Source organism: Papaver somniferum, chromosome 3 (assembly GCF_003573695.1).
Source record: "Papaver somniferum cultivar HN1 chromosome 3, ASM357369v1, whole genome shotgun sequence".
Taxonomy (NCBI): domain Eukaryota; kingdom Viridiplantae; phylum Streptophyta; class Magnoliopsida; order Ranunculales; family Papaveraceae; genus Papaver; species Papaver somniferum.
In genome coordinates this window covers 5,301,420-5,324,405 of record NC_039360.1, presented here as the reverse complement: position 1 = coordinate 5,324,405, position 22,986 = coordinate 5,301,420, and positions in this window count along the sequence as shown.

The following is a 22,986-nucleotide window of genomic DNA, read 5'->3' as shown; positions in this document are numbered from 1 at the left end:
AAACGAATATTAAAGTAAAACATGTATTTTTTTATATTTTCTTTTTGATGTCTATTTTTTGCATATATATACAAGTGTAACTTTGCATTACACATGTCATAAGGATGTGTAACTTCTGGATACACATTCCATATGCATATGTAACTTTTGTTTACACATTCACACTGTACTTTAATAATTTTGGGCCTAGATTTAAATTATATTTAATTACGGGCTTGACAATATACATAAGGGTATCAAGGTCTTTTAATAATTCGAGGCCTAGATTTAAACTTCTTTTAATTAAGGGCCTCATATTATGGGTTACCCATGGGTGGGGCCTGAGCCTAATTTTCCCTAACTCAAATCATTGTTCTTCAACGATCTTGTCTCTTACTTTTCATAATGAGGATGAGGTAAATGACTATATGGAGAATGCAGTCTCAATACCATATCTTCGGAAGCTAGATGTGGAATGTTCAGAAGAAGCTATACCAATTTCGGTTCTAGAACCGGCTCAACATATGGAGAAGTTTGTTTTGGTACATCAAACCACTGAAAAATGGAGTACTCTCAGACATAAGGTATGTCCTGATTTAAGAAATCAATTTGAAAATATTCCAACTCAAATGGTTAATTTAGGGCCAAGAATTTGTCTTAATTATGAAGGTTTACATGATGAGATTAATGATGCTATGATGGAAACCATTAGATCTCATCTCAGAAACTTTGATAATAATCGTCTGATCAAATTGGTTCCATCCTAATTGTTTTTGATACCCTTGGGTTTTCTGGTTTTATATTTTAATTATGAAGATTGTTTGCTGGAATATTAGAGGTTTAAATGATTTGAACAGAAGAGATATTGTGAAGAAGAAAGTTAGGGATTAGCAGCCTACAATTTTACTTCTGCAAGAGACCAAAATTCAACAATGCACAGACTTAATTGCTTGGAAATGTTGGGGAAATAAGCATGTTAAGTTGATTGATTCACCTTCTCAAGGTAGATCTGGAGGTATTTTATGTTTATGGGATTCTTCGAAGATTGATGTTTCATATTTTCTTATGGGTCCTTACTCAATTACTCTTCTTTGTAAATCAATTGGCTCATCTTTTCAATGGATGTTTACTGGTATTTATGCTCCTTGTGCTTCCTATACCGAAGAAGTGAAGTTCTTTTGGATAGAAATTGAAGAAGTAAGAAGATTTTGGAATTATCTATGCGTAATTGGGGAAGATCTTAATGAAATTAGATTTGGCCATGAAATATCCCCAGTGCTTCCACCATTGGCATGAAGAAGTTCAATAGGTTCATCTCTAAGCATCAATTAATTGATCTCCTTCTCATGGGTGCTTCGTTTACATGAACCAATAATCAATTGCACAGTATAAGAAGCCGTATTTATATAATTTTAATTTCTATTCCTTGGGAGTTAGAGTAGCCAAATGTAATTCAGCAAGCTTTTCTTGAACAAGTCTTTGATCATAGCCCTAAGCTCTTATCTGTGATGGTTTGAAACGTGGTCCTTCGCCATTTCGCTGTGAGTATTATTAGTTCTCTCATCCTGATTTATTTTCTCTAATCAAAAATTGGTGGGAGTCTTATTCTATTTCAGCAAATGCAGGTTTTGTCTTCTGTAAAAAGCTTCAGTTGTTAAAGCCAAAGCTAAGGGAGTAAAGCAAGCAGGAATATGGAAAACTAGATAGAAACTTGGAGGAAATTTTTACCACTCCGGATATCGATATTGAAGAAAATTTGCACAATGGTCTTTCTGCAGAATAATGGGATGAAAGAGTTGCTGCCAGACAAGAATGGTGCAGGATTACTTTGGTGAGAGATGAGAAGTAGAGATGCAGAGCAAGATCTAATGACATCAAGAATAATAAAACAAACACAAAGTATTTTCACAAATTGGATAATAATGATAACAAAATAAGAAGTTATATTGGGTCTATAAAGGTCAATGGAGTTTTAACAGATAACGAAGATGAAGTCAAAAATGGCATTGTTGACTACTTCCAAAACATTTTCACAACTACTTCTCAAAGACATGTGAATACGGAAGGAATGCAGTTTACTTCAATTTCTGAAGATGTTTTTTCCTGGTTGGAGAGATATTTTGATGAAGAATAATGCTTAAAAAGCTATCAAGTTATTGGGCCAAAACAAAGCCCCTAGACCAGATGGCTTTCCAGTTAGCTTCTATTTGTTATTGTAGGACATTATTAAAAATGATTTTATGGAGGTGGTGAAATATTTACAAGTTAGAAGTTTTTTGGATTTGAGATTAAATAACACATTCATTGCTCTGACTCCTAAAAAGGAGACAATTGAAGAAATCAAAGATCTCAGACCCATCAGTTTAGTTCATGGTGCTTATAAGATCATTTCTAAAATGCTCGCGGAAAGATTCAAAGATACTTTTCCTACCATTATCTCTCAACATCATACTTCTTTTATTAAAAAAAAACAAATTTTGGATGGAGTGTTAATAGCTAATGAGCTCATATATTCAAGATTAAAAAGTGGAAAACCAGGTTTACTTTGCAAAGTGGACTTTGAGAAGACCTTTGATCATGTCAACTGGGAATTTATTGATGAGATTCTTAAGCTTATGGGGTATGAAGAAAAGTGGAGAAGATGGGTTAAGTGTTGTATGGAATTTGTTAAATTTGATGTGCTAATTAATGGAAGTACTTCTGGTTTTTTCACTAGTGGTAAAGGAATTAGGCAAGGAGATCCCCTTTCTCAATTTTTATTTCTCTTGGTTGGAGAAGCTCTCACCTTTATGATCAAACAAGCTCAGTCTCAAGGTTTGCTTTTCGTCTTTCAAGTTAGTAATGCAGGTATGCTAATTAGTCACATGCAGTTTGAAGACGACACCTTGATTTTTCTTGATGCTGATATTGAACACATCAAAAATATTAGGTTGATTCTTATCTCTTTTGAAATCTTGACTGGTCTTAAAATCAATTTTTCAAAGAGCCGAGTTTTTGGGGTTGGTTTTGATGGATACCTAGCTCAATTTTATGATATTTTGGATTGTTGTTCTGGTAGTCTAGAGGGGAAGCTAAATGAGATAAAGTAGTGGACAAGTTTCTTGCAAAGTTGGATGGTTGGAAGAAGACTCTCTTCAAAAGAGCTAGTAAAATTACTCTCATTAACAGTGTACTAGCTAGTTTTCCTGTTTACTATATGAGCTTGTTTGAAATGCCAGTTTCATGCTGTAAAAAGATTGAGAAGATCATGAGATATTTCTTGTGGCATGATAATGTTGGGAGGAAAAAATTACATGTCGTTAAATGGATTGCTCTCTGCAAAAGAAAGAAGTCTGGTGACTTAGGAGTTGAGAACTTGCAGAAAATGAATCAAGCACTTTTATGCAAATGGTCTTGGAGGTTTGCCAGTGAGAAGGAAGATTTATGGAGAAAAATTGCAGCTGAGAAATATGGTGTAGGTGAGGAGGATTGGCTTGCAAAAGTTCCAACTTGTGCTTATGGTAACTCTGTATGGAGAGCTATTATGAACTGTAACAATTTCTTTTTGAAGCATGTTAGATTTAATGTTCATTCTGGCACAATAACAAGATTCTGGGAGGATGGTTGGTTATATGATAAACCAATCAAAGTTTGTTACCCAAATTTATTTAATATCTCATGGTCCAAGAATTTTAAAATAGCTGAAGTTGGTGTTACAGGTGAAGCTGGTGTTACTTGGAATCTTAGAACCCCTAGAAGACTGTTGAGTGAAGCTGTAGTAGAACATACAATTATTATTGCTAATTTGAACTCTTTTTCCTTTGATTCTGTCTTGGAAGATGAGTTGCAGTGGTATTTAAGCTCTACAAAGGTCTACACTGTTAAATCTTTATATGATTTTCTTACAACCGTTGATGCAAATCAACAAGACAATGCAATCTTTTCTTTTATCTGGAAGCAGAAGTATCCTCCCAAGATAGGATTTTTCCTTTGGACTATTGCTCATGACAGGCTACCAACTAGGGATTCACGAAGAATAAAAGGTATGGATGTTCCAACTGAGATTGTTTTTTGTTCGAAGAATGAAACTACTTCTCATATGCTGCTCCATTGCTCTATTTCAAAGAAGATCTGGTGCAGTTTTGTGGATAAACTTCACTAGTTTTTCTCAATGCCTGCACAAGTTCCAATTGCTATTCAATCATGTAATTTACCTCAATCTTCAAAAGATTTAACTTGTATATGAAACTTAATCCCCGTTTCTATCATGTGGAGCATTTGGCAAGAAAGGAATGCAAGAGTTTTCACTGACAAGGTTTGCAATGAAGCTGCAGTTACAAACAAGGCTATTTACTGCCTTTATTCTTGGTCCTTAGCAATTAAAGATTTTGATCTCATCTATTCTGCTGATGTTATGAACAATTGGCACTCAACCTTTTTTGAGATGCAATAGTTGTGTCTGTTTAAGTCAGGTCTGTTTGTAGATCATTCTTTTTCTCTTTTGAGCTTAACCTGGTTATGGGTTTTGCTTTCTCTTTCTTTCTTTTTTTTGGCCAAGGGTGGTATAAATTTTTTATACCCTCTTTTTTGATCAATATATTCCTTTCTTTGCTGATCAAACTGTTTTTACATAGGTTTGGGTTTATTCATTTTCCTAAAGTTGAATTATCTGTAATTTTTCAATCATTTGGTTTCTTGTCTCTTCATCTTCTCTATTTACCTATTCGCATGAACTCTTTCTCAAGCATAATCATATGAAGTCCATGAGACAAAAAGAGAAAATAAATTGAGAGATATGAGAAAGCGAATCGATTGCGATTAATTTGCGTGTAGCCTTGCATTTGGCCTGCAAAACAAAAAATTTCTTTAAATTTCTTTTTAAAAAAAATAAAGAAAAAAAACACAATTATAAACTAAAATATAACTAAAAAAAAATCTAATCAAGAGTAACTAAATAATTTATCTACCTTAGGTTACCTTTTTTTGCTCTAGTATTACCATTTCTTCCGCCACCATCATTGACGTCACCCCTCCACCAGTCACCAATACCCACCACCATTATCGTTACCTTCTTCACCACCTTCTCTTACTATCACAATCACTGGTAATGTTTACCTATATAGTTAATATCAACAATTTATTATGTAGTAATGAAAATATATTTAATAGATTAACTAATAAAAAAATTATTCTGAAATACTTATCAATAGAATATTTATTATTAAGATTTAATAGGACACTAATAATATAAATGTTGGATTGATAAAACCATTACCATTGATTTATGTTCTCTATAATTATGTTGGATTATTTATAAAAAATAGTGGATTTTTAGCTAAATCCTTCTGGACTTTGAAACAGAATCCTGAAAAACAGGTCATTCTGACGCCTGGAAATAATATTTAACCAGAACCACCTCTAACCCATTCATATTATTTCAAAAAATAATTGAACCCATTATTTAAATGATCATTTTGTAAATACTAACTGATTACCAAATTAAAATGTAAAATCTGAATAATCTTTTAAGTCTCTCTAAATGTATTAATCAAGATAAAAACAAAATGGTGTTTCCACTAAAGTCTAGACAAATAGAAAGGACAAGTTGGTATTTGAGAAAATCACACATTTTCAAGGTCAAAAAGTTATGAATATATTGAAACCCCAGCAACCTGCGGTAGCCAAATTTTCATAATCAGGCTAATGACAAAATACATACTCCTAAATTTCAACTATGAGATTATTGTAATCAATTAGGCTATCTTTGAAAATGTATATTTTCAGTTAAATATAAAGCAAATGAAATTCGAGAAAATGATAGAAATCCCAAAAACTCATACATCAAGAAACGTAAAAAGAAAGAGTTTTCTCAAAAAAATTTACCTCGAAGTAGTTTTATTGGTTAGATATGTATGTTTTGGTGGAAGAAGATTGAGAGAACATGGAAAGAAGATTGAGCGAAGATATATTCTTTAATTTAAGTTTTTCCCTTTCTGCAATTTATCTTCGTTTTTCAATTTTATTTCTGGTTTCTGTTTGCTCCAAAGTGGGGAATTAAAGTTTTTAACTCTCCCCATCCTACCAGATGCGAGCAAGAGAATCAATTGTTCAGTTTTATGGGAAAGTAGGTGTTAGAGCATGTCTCGGTTGAACCCACCAAGCGTTGGTATATCAAGTTTGGTTGTCATATTTTAGTGAATCAAAACTCATGTTAAGAGTCGCTTGATTATGTACTAGAGTCAACTTCGTATACGTTAGACTGAAAGTATTAGGATATGAGATATTGCAAGTATTGTGAAGTCTTGAAGATGTGAAGAAGAAAGGAGCTACAACGACAACAATCATTCTTCCACTTGAGGTTAGTGATATTTGACTTGAACTGTTTCATTACCTAACATTTCTTTCAAGTCGTGCATATTGAAAACATAACTGCGAAGCATATTTTAACTCTAGATAGACATAGTATTAAGGAATACAATACGAGGTTTATTGCTTAACCATTAAACTTTGTAGATAAGACATCGCCATAATCATTTGAATGCTATTGTGATTATGTATGGGTATGAGGTGAGGATTTCATCCTAGGGAACAATGTTTACATGTGTTCTAAGGAAGTAAGTTCATAAACTTGTTTGTGAACCGAAAAGGAAATTTCCAGGTGTTATTGGTTTTGTTATTCATTGCGTATCTTATGAACAACTAATATGTGTGATTGAGTATAACCGCTGACAACTTGTTTGTGTTCTTGGTAGAACTATTCACAAAGGCCTGACTGAAACCGATCTTAAGTAATCACATGAGATGGTATGATCGAGTTTGTGTTTTTTCTGACCAAATATGGGAAAGGGGAACCGATCCTAGTAAGAGGTGCAGTACATCACAAAGGGGAACCGATCCTTGTGTGGGGTGCAACAAGGTTTATAGAAGAAAGTGGAACCGATCCTATGGACATGTGCAACACATATAACTTAGATACCATATATATGTGGGGAACCGATCCTAGTACCTAGTTAACCGAATTTTGGGAAGCTATTGTGACTATGCATAGTACTCATATGGAGGTAGAACCGAAACTTGTTTTAGTAGAACCGTTAAACCCATGATTGTGATTGAATGTTGGTTTGATCAATCACATAGTTCTTGAATGTCAGACGAACCAATTCTAAACTTGTTTGGAAGTGTGGAAAATCGATTTCAAGGTTGTAAGTGTGAAAGAGAACTTACAAAGTAAGGATGTAGACATACTTTGAACACGTGCTATGAATGTTTATTTCTTTAATTGTTCAAAGATATTGCTTAACGTCTAATGGAAGAGAATCCCAGGATCGAAACATAAGTAAGTTAAAAATCTTTTAATTAAGGTTATTAATTTCATTTTGTAGGGAAATTCCAGAATTAGTAATGTGCATTTACTAATTAGATTTTCCGAGAGATTTCGATCATCATTTTTGGACAGAGCATTTCCAGGAATAATGAAAACCGAATTTGTGCTTTAATGAATATCTTGAGAATATTTTAGGTTTTGGAAATTCCTTGGTGTCCAAACTTCCTTGTCTATAAATACTTGAAGTTCGCCTTTCTAGCAAACTAATCTTTCGTAACAACAGACTTCCTCTTTTGTTGTTATTACTGGTGTAGCCGCCTATTCGGAGAGCAGAGTAACCTAATTAGGCGAAATCTCTTACGGCCGCTCAGTTTAAAGTCTTCTTTGGGATTTAGAATCTCTAGCTGTACCGTTGGTGGGAAACTAGATAATTGCGGTTTATCTTTTGTTTTCGATTGATTTGATTGACTAACAGTGGTTGAAATCTGATTGTACCTAGTTTGTTTATTCTTGAGAATCTTCTCTTCTGTATAATATTCACTCAAACTAGTTCAGAGTTTCGACATGGATCTTTAGACAGCTGTAAGTTCTAAAGACGATCTTATGATAATCCATTGTTAACAGACTCCGCTCTGTGCGTAATTGATCACAAGAGATTCAAGTGATTGTGTGCAGGTTTTTATTGAAGATTTAAGAATATTTGAAGACAAAGAAGATACTGAAGATCTGACTTGGGTTTTATAATCTTTGGTGTGCACAATACTTATTTTGGTAAAAGAGGATCCAATTAATAATCGGTATATCATTGTGGTAGATTGGACTGATTAATTGAGTAGATCGGCATCAACACAATTCTTTGGATTAAGAGTGTTGGTTGGCTTAATCTTAAATGATTACTTCGGTAATTGAACATAATATAGATCTAAGAACCTGACGAAGGAGTTTATGTTAAGATAAACAGAAGAGCCATTGTCCGACTCATATCACTTGGTTGAATAGAGTTGATACCAAACAGATTTGTTGTTCCTGTACTGTTTAGAATACGAACCAAAGGAATTGTTCCAAGTACGTGACTTATTTATAAGTTGGAGGCGTGGGAATACAGGCGGAACTAGGTGAACTATAGGTTTAGTTGCTTGGTCTCAACTATACGAAGTTAGGTGTAATTTTGTGTAGCGGCTTAATCCTGAGAGTATTCAATTCTGGACAAGGTCCCGGGGTTTTTCTGAATTTGCGGTTTCCTCGTTAACAAAATCTTGTTGTGTCATTTACTTTTATTTCCGCATTATAATTGTTATTATAATTAAAGTAAATTACACAAACGTTAATTCCTATTTACTTGATAAGCAATCCTATTGTGTTTGGTTAAGTCCGAACCTTTGCATTAAGTAAACATACTTCGTTGTTGTATTATGTCGATCTCGTATCCATAGACGATCACACGAAGTGTGAACCGATTAGGTGTATTGTCTCGACTTTGTCCATAGACAATCACTTTCGGAGAAAGGACTTATAGGTAGGAAAAGTTTTAGCTTGAGGTATATTTGGTTACCCTAGCCTTTTCAATTGGTATTAGAGAAGGCAAACACGAAAAGATCTAACAATCTGTGTTTGGTGCGATCCAACCTATAATAATTGAATCTAATGTCCGATTCAGTTAACGTAGTGGCAGTATTTAACTACTTTATAAGATCGTGGTGGAAATCACGTATGAAGTGTGTAATACTCTTATTCCTAAACATGTTAGGAATTATTCTTATGTATGTCTTGAGTGACTTTCATGATCCTTTGGTCATCATAGGATTGTATACTATTATGGTAAGTAACTATCGTACAATGGCCGATGAGGCATGTCGTATCTTGAAAATGCATGAGATTCTGCTTAAGATTTTTATGAACATCGGCTATTGTGTTTCGGCAAAATCAGGAATCTTAAATATATTTTGGATGGCCTACCAAAGTATACGCATGTACATTTTCAGATCAAACTGTCAATGTTCCACTCTCTAGGATGCGGTTTTGGAAAATATGTGATTCTTCAAGGAATGTGTTTTCAGTTAATAATTCTATTAACAATGGTTTCCTTCATGCATCTCACAACTGTTTTAATGAAGCAAGTGATATTTTGAACTGGATTATGATTCTGATGATATTTTTATCTTGTTCAAATCTATCTTTGTATACTCTAGTAAATTCTTGAATAAATTTCAAGTGATATTGCCACTCTCAGGTAATAAAAGAGTAAACAGTTTTTTAGAAAAAAACATGGAATCAATCCGAAATAAAGATCCATTCCATAAAAAACCGGTTTTCCAAAAGAAAGACCTAGACACAAAATCGGAATTGTTTCCCCACAAGCCATGGTTTTCGATTTTGAGTGTTTTTCCTAAAACTAGTTATTTCCGATTTTTGATTTCACGTCTTCCTATAAAAGATAATCTCTTGCTATGTGTTCAAACATATTGGGGAATATTGGTCAAACCCGTAACTAGGGTTTTCATATTTTCGCAAGTATGGGAAAAAGGAAAACAAGAGAAGAAATCTCCGGATTAGACAAGTTTGTTTTGAATCCTATCATCCCTTCCAGGGAAGTTGAGAAAATCAAGTTTCCTCACTTGATAAAAGGAAAGCATGCTCTCACGAACTTCGTAGATAACACTTGTTTTGAAAGATATCAAGCTTTGAAGGAAGTAAACTTCACTGAAGATAAGAAATTCGATCCAGAAGTTTCAGAAACCAATTATGTAAAGTTTGTTCAAGCCCGAACCTGGGAAAATATGTTCGGATTTGAAAAACTTTCACCTGACATAGTAAGAATTTTTATGGTAATATTCACAATATTAATCATGAAAAACTTACGTTTTGCACCCTGGTTGGAAGTACTTTTCTTCATGTCAACAGAAAGATGATATCATAAATCATCAACTCCAAAGGGACGGGTCATATGATTACTGGTTTTGAAATTGAGCACGATAACATTTCGAAACTCATCACTGGAAAAACTGTTGAATGGAGAAAGGGAAGGATGATAACCAAAGAAGTACCCTTATACTTGAGGATTTTCGGTAAACTTGATGTACCAACACTCTTTGCTTGCTCAAGAGATTCCTCTCTATGGAATAGAGAATTTTCTGAAGTGGTTTATTACCTTCTTGAAAGGCAAGAAACGTATTTATATTTGTGGAATAATTATCAATCAAATGATCAAAATCATTGAATCTCTCAATGTCACAGGTTTCCATAGAAACCTTGAATATCCCTGTGTTATCACCAAGTTGTGTGAAGAAGCAATAGGAATCTGCCCTGGAGATAAGAAAGATATCAAAACTGTATCTCAGGTAATTATTAACCGGATGAGTGGAACTCAAAAGGGATCAAGCATTCATATGATCAAATCTATAGTAATAGAGATCCAGAAACTGGACTGTATTCAGAGACAGTTGATGTTTGCTTACAGATATGATCCAGAAACTCTTGAAGGAATCGTATCAATTAATAATGAGTTTCTTAAGGGAAAACAAGAAGAAGACTCTGAGGATTTAGAGGTGCACCCAAATGAAGTCTAACTTGACTTCAAGAAATAGAATAATAGACATCAATTTTTGATTTCTTTCATTGATTGTATTGGTCTATTATAAATAAAACTATTATGAATAAAATTATTTGATTGGTAATTTTTCTTGTGATAGTTTCCGGTTTACATAGCCTGTGCTTAAATGCTTTTATATTATTGATATGTATGTTTATGGGATGTTTGATTTCGGTTTTACTACCTTAATATTCGATCTCACATATTGTGAACCGTTATGGTTTGGGTGACTTTTTGGTTTAGCAGGATTAAGTTCTAGCCCATGTTGGTAGGCTTTATCAAAGAATCATGAGGGGTTCTGGTAGAAACAATATGTGAAAAAGTCACGATATGTTGAATCGGTTTTGGTTTAGCATAAAAGCATATGTGTTTCGACGGTTTTCAACTCTTGCTTGCAATTGTTAAAACCGGTTTTCAACCTTTTTCTGGTAAAGTTTGAGGGTTGTTGTTATTCTTTTGTTTTGGCATAAGGATGAAAACGTGATGATATTTCGATATCCATTCTCCCTGGACGAAGATGCAAAAATAATGGAGAAGTGGATGCGAAATTTGAGGTAACAATCTTGCTAGTTAATTGTTTTCCTGTTTAAGAAAAGCCTGAGTTTATGCTATATATTTGTTGCTTTTGCTTAACAAAATTTCGGTACAATTGATGTTTATTTGATGATGTGTGTGTGGATATATGATTCAATTGGGTCTGGTTAAGAAAAACTATTGTTATCTTGCTTTATTGTGTGGTATCAATTGTTTAGGCTTACAAAATTCCGGTACAATTGATGTTGTGTGAGATTCAATTGGTTCCAGTTAAGAAAAACTATTGTTATCTTTCTTTTGTATGGTATCAATTGTTTAGGCTTACAAAATTTCGGTGCAATTGCGGTGCTTTTAATATCTATGTTGTTTCAATTGCATCCGGTTGAGGTGAATAATTATGCAAGTTGATTTATTTTGGTTTGTATGAAATATTTATGGCTTAACGAAATAAAAAGGTGTACGGGATGAGTTGTTTAGTCCAATTCGATTCCGGATAAGAGAACCTAAGTTAATTTTGATCTTAGTTAGACTTATCGAAGTGAGGTTTCGGTTATTCAAGTCTAATCGAATTCCTTAACAAGAAATGCTAGTTAACTAACCTAGTACTTGTATTGTTTAAAATTGAAAGGTCTAAGTTTATGGATAATTAGAACCTAATGAGAAAAATAGAGTTTATCTTTATTTTGGTCTTATCGAATTAAGCGGTTGTTTTTGAACAATCGGTTTAGCAAAGGGACTAAAGTGCTTAGTTGATTTTTGGTTTTCGAAACTAAATTGGAAAAATTGTTTCGGACAATTGTTTCCTTGATAACATATCAAAATAAAACTACTTGTAGTTTCGGTATTGATATTGGTTATCAGAACATGATGTGTGGAACCCTCGTGCCTAACTCTACATGTTTGCAAGTTGAAAAAACGGGGGTCTAACAACACCACCCAATATTTCTCTAAGCAATCTGTATGGACTAACTCCGAAATACTTTGCTAGAGAATCAACTAGACAGTCAGACTCAATCTATATTAAAGTATCTCAAGGAGTTAATATCTCTCTCTCTTGATTTGATTTTTACTCAAGCTAAAACAATAGCGAGTCTTCATATAATACAAGGAATAACTTGGACGGTACCAAAGACGAATATCCAAGGATCAATCAATATCAATCAACAACCAAAGGTTGGATTTCCAATTGATGATATTAACGCACAACCTGTATTATTTCAATTATATAAAATATAATGCGGAAAACAAATAACACAGACACTAGAATTTTTGTTAACGAGGAAACCGCAAATGCAGAAAACCCCCGGGACCTAGTCCAGATTGAATACACACTGTGTTAAGCCGCTACAGACACTAGCCTACTACAATCTAACTTCGGACTGGACTATAGTTGAACCCCAATCAGTCTCCCACTAATTCAAGGTACAGTTGTACTCCTACGCCTCTTATCCCAGCAGGATACTGCGCACTTGATTACCTTAGCTAATCTCAACCACAACTAAGAGTTGATGCAACCCGAAATCGCAGACTTGATAATAAACAAATCTGTCTCACACATAAAAGTCTATCAAAGGATAAATCTGTCTCCCACAGAAAAACCCTAGGTTTTTTGTTCCGTCATAAGATATAAATCAAGGTGAACATGAACCAATTGATAATCCGGTCTTATATTCCCGAAGAACAGCCTAGATGAATCAATCACCTCTCAACAATCCTTCTTGACTACACAAGCGGTTTATCGAGGAATCACAAACAGTGAGACGAAGATGTTTGTGACTTCTTTATCTTACCTATCGGAGAACTCTCACGATATCAATCTAATCAATAGATTGTACTCGTACGATAGAAGATGCAAGAACAGATCACACAACTACGATAAAAGTAGTATCGGTCTGGCTTCACAATCCCAATGAAGTCTTTAAGTCGTTAACCTGGTTTTAGAGAAGAAAACCAAAGGGTAAAGGAGAATCGACTCTAGCGAGCGCACTAGTATCACACAGATGAGTGGGTATTAGTTTTGCACAATGCTAGATGTTTCCTTTATATAGCCTTCAAATCAGGGTTTTGCCTTAGTTACAAAGCAATCCATATTCACCGTTAGATGAAAACTTGATTTAGATTCAAGCTAATATTTCTCAACCGTTAGATCGAAAACTTAGTTTGTCACACACACTTGGGTAGACGTTTACTGGGTTTGTGAAAACCATGCCCAAACGTGTACGTGTATGTTGGTTCAACATAGTAACCCAAAAGGTTAACCATATGAGCAATTCATATTAACCTAGTTCTTCTACACCATAACTAGTTCAATTGACTAAAATGAACTAGTTGGAGAGTTTTTCAATTGCTATGAGATCTTATTTAACTACACAAGACACAATTGAAACAAAGATGATTCGATTCGATTGAATCGTCTCATGAACTTTATAGCCATGGTTTGCATAAAGCATTCCTTAGTAATTTAAGTTTCATGTTCAAAGCACATCTTTAGATCATAACCACTTAAGCTCACAAACAAGTTCGCGGACTTAAGCCAACCGACAGAGTTTTCCAAACTCAGCAGAAAATCTCGGCAAAGAGACTTCCGCCAGTTCGCGGACTAAACACGCAAATGATTTTTTGGAAAATCCCAGCAGAAATTCTCGGCAAGAGAACTTCCGTCAGTTCGCGGACTTGGCAAAGCCAATTCCTCCGGTTTCTCTCAATAAACAAAGTTCGAAAACTTCGGATTAATGAATACATGGTTATGTAATCTAAACTCTCATTCCAATCATTGAGACATTCTCAGAGGACGTTATATAGCCGTTATTCATAGACTGTTTCACGTCAGAGCAATTCTCAAAGTAATTGAAACTTTTCATGACTTTCGTCACTAGGTGAAGATAAACTTGATCAAAGCGAAACGCTTTACCAACACACGATTTCGAGGAAATGATAAGAGTGAATACTCAGCTCGAAATGTCAAATGTGTATGATCCAGTCTATATAGCATACGACTTTTTGTCTCATAAGAAGTAGGAGATAGAATATATAGACTTTTGAGTGATAGATAAGTTCAAGTCTCCACATACCTTTTTGTTGATGAAGTTCCACGGTTCCTTGAGTAGATATTCGTCGTTGTATGATGAATCGTCATGAAGTCCTTGAGCTCAACTACACTTTTCTATCCTAGTCCGAGAATTATCTATAATAGACTAGAAATCAAGACTCATAGTTTTGATCACTAACATTGACAAACATGCTTGATATAGCAACACATGTGAAGTCGACCGAGCTATGCTCTAACAATCTCCCCCTTTGTCAATTTTAGTGACAAAACTATTAATACATATGGAATACGAAAAAGATAAACTTTAGTGGTTCCTATTCCATAGTATAATCTTCAACGTTCCTTGAAATATTCGTCCTTCCAAGTACTCCAATGATCCCAAAGGTTGTAAGTTTAGCACCACCGTTGTTGAAGATCCGTAGCTATAACAATGAGAGAAATCGAGATTCTCGATAATTATTATACAGTATCATAGTATCATTATGTAACATCAAAGTCCAATTGCATGACGACTTTAACAAAAATACTATGGTGATATGTATCACTCCCCCTAGTCAATACTCCATCTCGATCATGGAAACCACTCCCCCTTACACAATGATCCGAAAACCATATGTATTTGTGGTGTGAACTACATTATTTCTCCCCCTTTTTGTCAATAAAATTGGCAAAGGTAAAAGAACGGGATCATAATGAAATTTCCACAAGAGACATTTCATAGACTAAAAGAAATAATACATACCAACTTAATTTAGATGCAATCATAAAGCCGAAGCTAAATGCATTCATCAAGGAGTTTTAAGATACAAGATAACCCCTATATTTTCCATAGTCGCACACCCTGCAAGATATTACCATTAAGCACAGGTTCAAAAGAACTATCCCCCATTTGATGTTATTCCCGAAAGAACAACAAGAGCGACCTTAATTTCCAAAGAAAAGAAGGATTTTTTAATTGAACACCAAAAACCATGGAAATGATTTTTTATATCCAAAACTCAACCAAATTAATCACAAGTAAACCCATGATTAATTTAATCACAATACGCAACTAAATCAAACCACAAAAGTGATCAATTTAATTGATTGTGCTCAACATAAGAAAACTCACGGAGCTAAGACTAAGATAACCACACGGAGATGACTACCTTAATCGTTCAAATACTCAATATAAGGAAAACCTTACAGAATATACGACTACATCAACCAATAGAACATGATTAGTATAGCCGTTCATATACTCGACACAAGAACTTGTGGAATATATGAAAAACTCAACTAGATTAGTTACAAGAGAACCTATAATTAATCTAATTGGAATACACAACCAAACTAGTCACCGAAGCAATCAATTTAATTGTCAAAAGATTTTGCTCGACAAAAGAAGACTTTCAGAGCAAATAACCAAATAACCAATCAAGATGATTAATTTAGTTCAAGAATGCTCAACATATATCATCTCATGGAACAACCAACAAGGCCAATAATAATCGACATAGTTGTAAGGTGCTCAACATAAGATACACAATGGATTCTTCACGGTAAAACATAACAAAATGGATCAATTAAGATCAATACCGTGGATAACATACAAGGATCTATTATATTTTCCATCACTATTTGCATAACGACATAATAGACTTTATCCTTGTCAAACAAAATATTTCATCCTATTTTCCATCAAATAAATGACTGCATAGGCATAACTTTTGTAATTGTCAAAAGTCCATTCGTCCTTTCATCAATACGAATATCAATTTATGAACGACTTTACTTTTGACACAATATGGGACCTTCAAGTTCACGGACGCAAACAATACATATCCCACAAAAATATTGCAATACTTCAAAACAGATTAATACTGCAATAATATCATCCTCCAAATATTTTTAGAATTTAAAACCAATAAACCTAAAAAATAACATAAGAAGATGAAAACAAAAATAGCTATGTGTAGTCATAATCGTCGCTATTCAAGGTCTAGTTATTCTTCCAACTAATCCAAAAAGAAGACATACTAGGCAACAAAAATACAAGCTAGAGAGAATCATACTCCATCGTTTTCCTGACAGCGAATAGGGATACGGGCAGTACAGGATCCTCACAAGACATGGAGTCTTCGGTCTTGTGAACGCCAACCTTCTCTTCTTCATCAGAGAGATGATTCTCTTTACGAAGATCATTGTTTGAGATTTTATGAGACCAAGGTCAGACACAACCTTTTCCAACTCAGTTTTCACCTTATCAAGACCTTTTAAAGTATCAACAAGTTGTTGTTTTGCTTACCCAAAGTACTTAAGAAAGTCATGAACGACTTCAGCAGAGGTCATATCATCCTTCCCAACATCTTCATGAGAATAAGCAAAGAAGCATGAAGCATTGGGATGATCTTCATCTACAAGTGTTCTCTTCATGCTGGAATCAACCTCAACACTTTTGTCAAGAAATCCTTTTCCGAAACCACCATAGCAAGAAGAGGAGGAAGACATTCTTTGAAAATCCAAAAACCACCAGAGGTACACGTACGTGATTTGTAACCCTAAGAGGTTGGATATTTTATCCTTGGGGACAACAATTTAGGGTTTTAAATAAACTGTTGACTCGGGCCAGAACGGAATCCGTTCGATTACAACAAATACCCAAGAAATAAAGTTCTTCAAATATTTGAAAAACGGGTCCTAAAAACAAATTTTAAGACAGTATGCAACATTTTATTTTGACTTAACCAATACTTGATCTTAGCGGATCTGCCAACACAAGTTTAGCTATGGACGATAAGAAAATAGCTTAACTTAACAGATGCAAGAACAAGTATACCTGTTTTTAGCACAACTTACTCAACGAGATTTTATAAGAGTAAGTTCTCGAACCTTGTGATTAATTAGCAAAAGTACGAGCCACAGGCTAATTACTAGGTTTATGTCTTTGGTTAAGTTTGTTTTTCCTCTTAGTCTTAGAGAGGGATCCTGTTTGACATGAGAAATTATCATAAAATTTACTGTCGTCAAAGAAATAGACATAGTTAGAGTTCTTACCAGAAGTTCCTTGACATGAGGAAGAAGATAATCTTTTGACAAGATCTTTGTATCTTACAATTATTTCTTAAATATCCTCTCTTATCTTATCAATTTTATTTTCTTCTGGAATGATCTTCTCAACAGGAACAATGTTGCATTTAGATACAAAGCATTGAACTTCCTTAAGACGATGTTTATTAAGACTTCTATTATGCCCTTGAACATTGGAGGAACTCATTGTACTGACTTTCCTGGTTGCATACACAGGATAGGTACGAAAACCAATTGGTTCAATCATATGAATGTCAGACACACCTTTGAGAATCAAATCTAGGGTGTGTTGAAGTTGAACCAAGGAGTCTTTATTCAACTTGGAGTTTCTCTTCTGTCTAATAGAACACTTGGTCTCACAGACAAGACATACCTTTTGATCATAGGAATGATTGGAGGATGTAGTCTTAATACTGCCGTAAGAAGAGTTGTCTCTTTTACATAATTTCTCAAGTTCATGATTGAAAGAAACATTAGGAACATCTGTATTTACTTCTGAATGTAAAGCATCAGAAGTTCTTGGTACATTAGATTGCTTTGAACATACTTGAATGGAGAGTTTAGTCAAGCAGTGTTCAATATCCAAGGCATCCTTTTCGAGGCTGGCCTCAAAAGTCAAGCATGAAGACTGATCTTCAGCGTTGCCATGAACTTTGCAATCTCTTATAATACCAAGAAGAGCATTGACATGGTGTTTTAACTGATTCATTCTAACAGCTTGAATTCTAACAAGATTTAGAATCAATTTACTCTCTTCAGCTGTATCCCATTCATTAGAAGAGAAGGTCTCTTTCGAAGGGTAATCATGAACACTCATGCCATTGTTTGTCTGTCTCGTCGAACCACAAGTTTTCTCTATATTCGAGATTGAACTTTTCTCTTTAATAGATTTAGACGAGAGAGAATCTTTATTACTGGTGACGCGTTTATCAGAGATAGTACTCTTGTCCATAGAGTCAGATCGCTACAAACACGGACTTTTTAGGTCTTAAACGTGTTTGCCTTCTCTGATACCAATTGAAAAAGCGGGGGTCTAACAACACCACCCAATATTTCTCTTAGCAATCTGTATGTACTAACTCCGAAATACTTTGCTAGAGAATCAACTAGACAGTCAGACTCAATCTAGATTAAAGTATCTCAAGGAGTTAATATCTCTCTCTTGATTTTATTTTTACTCAAGCTAAAACAATAGCGAGTCTTTATCAAATACAAGGAATAACTTGGATGGTACCAAAGACCAATATCCAAGGATCAATCAACAACCAAAGGTTGGATTTCCAATTGATGATCTTAACGCACAACCTGTATTATTTCAATTATATAAAATATAATGCGGAAAAGAAATAACATAGACACCAGAAGTTTTGTTAACGAGGAAACCGCAAATGCATAAAAACCCCGGGACCTAGTCCAGATTAAATACACACTGTATTAAGCCGCTACAGACACTAGCCAACTACAAGATAACTTCGGACTGGACTATAGTTGAACCCCAATCAGTCTCCAACTAATTCAAGGTACAGTTGTACTCCTACGCCTCTGATCCCAGCAGGATACTGCACACTTGATTCCCTTAGCTGATCTCACCCACAACTAAGAGTTGTTGCAACCTAAAATCGCAGATTTGATAATAAACAAATCTGTCTCACACATAAAAGTCTATCAAAGGATAAATTTGTCTCCCACAGAAAAACCCTAGGTTTTTTGTTCCGTCTTAAGACATAAAATCAAGGTGAACAGGAACCAATTGATAATCCGGTCTTATATTCCCGAAGAACAACCTAGATGAATCAATCACCTCTCAACAATCCTTCTTGACTACACAAGCGGTTTATCGAGGAATCACAAACAGTGAGACGAAGATGTTTGTGACTTCTTTATCTTACCTATCGGAGAACTCTCACGATATCAATCTAATCAATAGATTGTACTCATACGATAGAAGATGCAAGAACAGATCACACAACTACGATAAAAGTAGTATCGGTCTGGCTTCACAATCCCAATGAAGTCTTTAAGTCGTTAATCTGGTTTTAGAGAAGAAAACCAAAGGTTAAAGGAGAATCAACTCTAGCGAGCGCACTAGTATCACACAGATGTCTGGGGATTAGTTTTCTACAATGCTAGATGTCTCCTTTATATAGCCTTCAAATCAGGGTTTTTCCTTAGTTACAAAGCAATCCATATTAACCTTTAGATGAAAACCTGATTTAGATTCAAGCTAATATTTCTCAACCGTTAGATCGAAAACTTAGCTTGTCGCACACACTTGGGTAGACGTTTACTGGGTTTGTGAAAACCATGCCCAAACGTGTTCGTGTATATTGGTTCAACATAGTAACCCAAAAGGTTAACCACATGAGAAATTCATATTAACCTAGTTCTTCTACACCATAACTAGTTCAATTGACTCAAATGAACTAGTTGGAGAGTTTTTCAATTGCTATGAGATCTTATGTAACTACACAAGACATAATTGAAACAAAGATGATTCGATTCGATTGAATCGGCTCATGAACTTTATAGCCACGGTTTGCATAAAACATTCCTTAGTAATTTAAGTTTCATGTTCAGAGCACATCTTTAGATCATAACCACTTAAGCTCACAAACAAGTTCGCGGACTCAAGGAAACCGGCAGAGTTTTCCAAACTCAGCAGAAAATCTCGGCAAAGAGACTTCCGCCATTTCGTGGACTAGGTTCGCGGATTGAGTTCGCGGACTAAACACGCAAACGAGTTTTTGGAAAATCCCAGCAGAAATTCTCGGCAAGAGAACTTCCATCAGTTCGCGGACTTGGCAAAGCCAATTCCTCCGGTTTCTCTGAATCAACAAATTTCGAAAACTTCGGATTAAGGAATACATGGTTATGTAATCTAAACTCTCACTCCAATCATTGAGACATTCTCAGAGGACGTTATATAGCCTTTATTCACAGACCGTTTCACGTCAGAGCAATTCTCAAAGTAATTGAAACTTTTCATGACTTTCGTCACTAGGTGAAGATAAACTTGATCAAAGAGAAAAAGATAAGAGTGAATACTCAGCTCGAAATGTCAAATGTGTATGATCCAGTCTATATAGCATACGACTTTTTGTCTCATAAGAAGTAGGAGATAGAATAGATAGACTTTTGAGTGATAGATAAGTTCAAGTCTCCACATACCTTTTTGTTGATGAAGTTCCACGGTTCCTTGAGTAGATCTTCGTCGTTGTATGATGAATCTCCATGAAGTCCTTGAGCTCAACTACACTTTTCTATCCTAGTCCGAGACTTAGATATAATAGACTAGAAATCAAGACTCATAGTTTTGATCACTAACATTAACAAACATGCTTGATATAACAATGCATGCTAGGTCGAACGAGCTATGCTCTAACACAAGTCTATTTTGAGATTTGTAAGATTCTTTTCGTGTTGTCCTTAATTTTTTCGTTTCTTTGTCATTTTTGTGACAAAAAGGGGGAGAAATATATGGAGTAAACAGGTGATACTGGCATTGATTTTATATTGATTGGTATCGCTAAAGAAAAGAACAATAGTGCTTGAACATTTATCTAAAGAAAGAGTGAAAGCACAGACTAAGGGGGAGTAACATGTCATATGAATTGGTATAACAAATACGTGCGGATTGAATATATACCTATCTTCCTTAGGGGGATTAATAGCTTTGTTATTATAATGTCAACAACGACATTTTCAAGGATTGAATGTAAGCAGTTTTACTATGTTGTTGAATCAGGAATCAAGCGGATGTGTAATGAATTCTTGTAATTTGTTTATCCATATGATGTAAGAGTTTTGTCACTAAAATTGACAAAGGGTGAGATTTTTAGAGCATGGCTCGGTTGAACCCACCAAGCATTGATATGTCAAGTTTGGTTGTCATATTTTAGTGAATCAAAACTCATGTTAAGAGTCGCTTGATTATGTACTATAGTCAACTTCGTATAGGTTAGCTTGAAAGTATTAGGATATGAGACATTACAAGTATTGTGAAGTCTTGAAGATGTGAAGAATCAAGGATCTAAAAGGATAAAAATCATCCTTCCACTTGAGGTTAATGATATTTGACTTGAACTGTTTCATTCCCTAATGTATCTTTGAAGTTGTGCATACTGAAAACATAACTGTGAAGCATATTTTAACTCTAGATAGACATAGTATTAAGGAATACAATACGAGGTTTATTGCTTAACCATTAAACTTTGTAGATAATACATTGTCATAATCATTTGAATGTTATTGTGATTATGTATGGGTATGAGGTGAGGATTTCATCCTAGGGAACAATGTTTACATGTGTTCTAAGGAAGTAAGTTCATAAACTTGTTTGTGAACCGAAAAGGAAATTGCCAGGTGTTATTGGTTTTGTTATTCATTACTTATCTTATGAACAACCAATATGTGTGATTGAGTATAACCGTTCACAACTTGTTTGTGTTCTTGGTAGAACTATTCACAAAGGCCTGACTTATGTATTGGTATGACTTTTATTAGTGAAACCGATCTTAAGTAATCACATGAGATGGTATGATCGGGTTTGTGTTTTGTCTGACCAAATATGGGAAAGGGGAACCGATACTAGTAAGAGGTGCAGTACATCACAAAGGGGAACCGATCCTTGTGTAGGGTGTAGCAAGGTTTATAGCAGAAAGGGGAACCGATCCTATGGACATGTGCAACACGTTTTTAGGCAAAGGGGAACCGATCCTATGGACATGTGCAACACATATAAGTTAGATACCATATATATGTGGGGAACCGATCCTAGTACCTAGTCAACCGAATTTTGGGAAGCTCGTGTGACTATGCACAATACTCACATGTATGTAGAACCGAAACTTGTTTTGGTAGAACCGTTAAACCCATGATTGTGATTGAATGTTGGTTTGATCAATCACATAGTTCTTGAAAGTCAGATGAACCAATTCTAAACTTGTTTGGAAGTGTGGAAATCGGTTTCAAGGTTGTAAGTGTGAAAGAGAACTTACAAAGTAAGGATGTCGACATACTTTGAACACGTGCTATGAATGTTTATTTCTTTAATTGTTCAAAGATATTCCTTAACGGATAAGGGAAAAGAATCCCAGGATCGAAACATAAGTAAGTTAAGAATCTTTTAATTAAGGTTATTAATTTCATTTTGTAGGGAAATTCCAGAATTAGTAATGTGCATTTACTAATTAGATTTTCCGAGAGATTTCGATCATTATTTTTGGACAGAGCATTTCTAGGAATTATGACAACCGAATTTGTGCTTTAATGAATATCTTGATAATATTTTCGGTTTTGGAAATTCCTTGGTGTCCAAAATTCCTTGTATATAAATACTTTAAGTTTGCCTTTCTATCAAACTAATCCTTCGTAACAACAAACTTCCTCTTTTGTTGTTGTTACTGGTGTAGCCGCCTATTCGGAGAGGATAGTAACCTAATTAGGTGAAATATCTTACGGCCG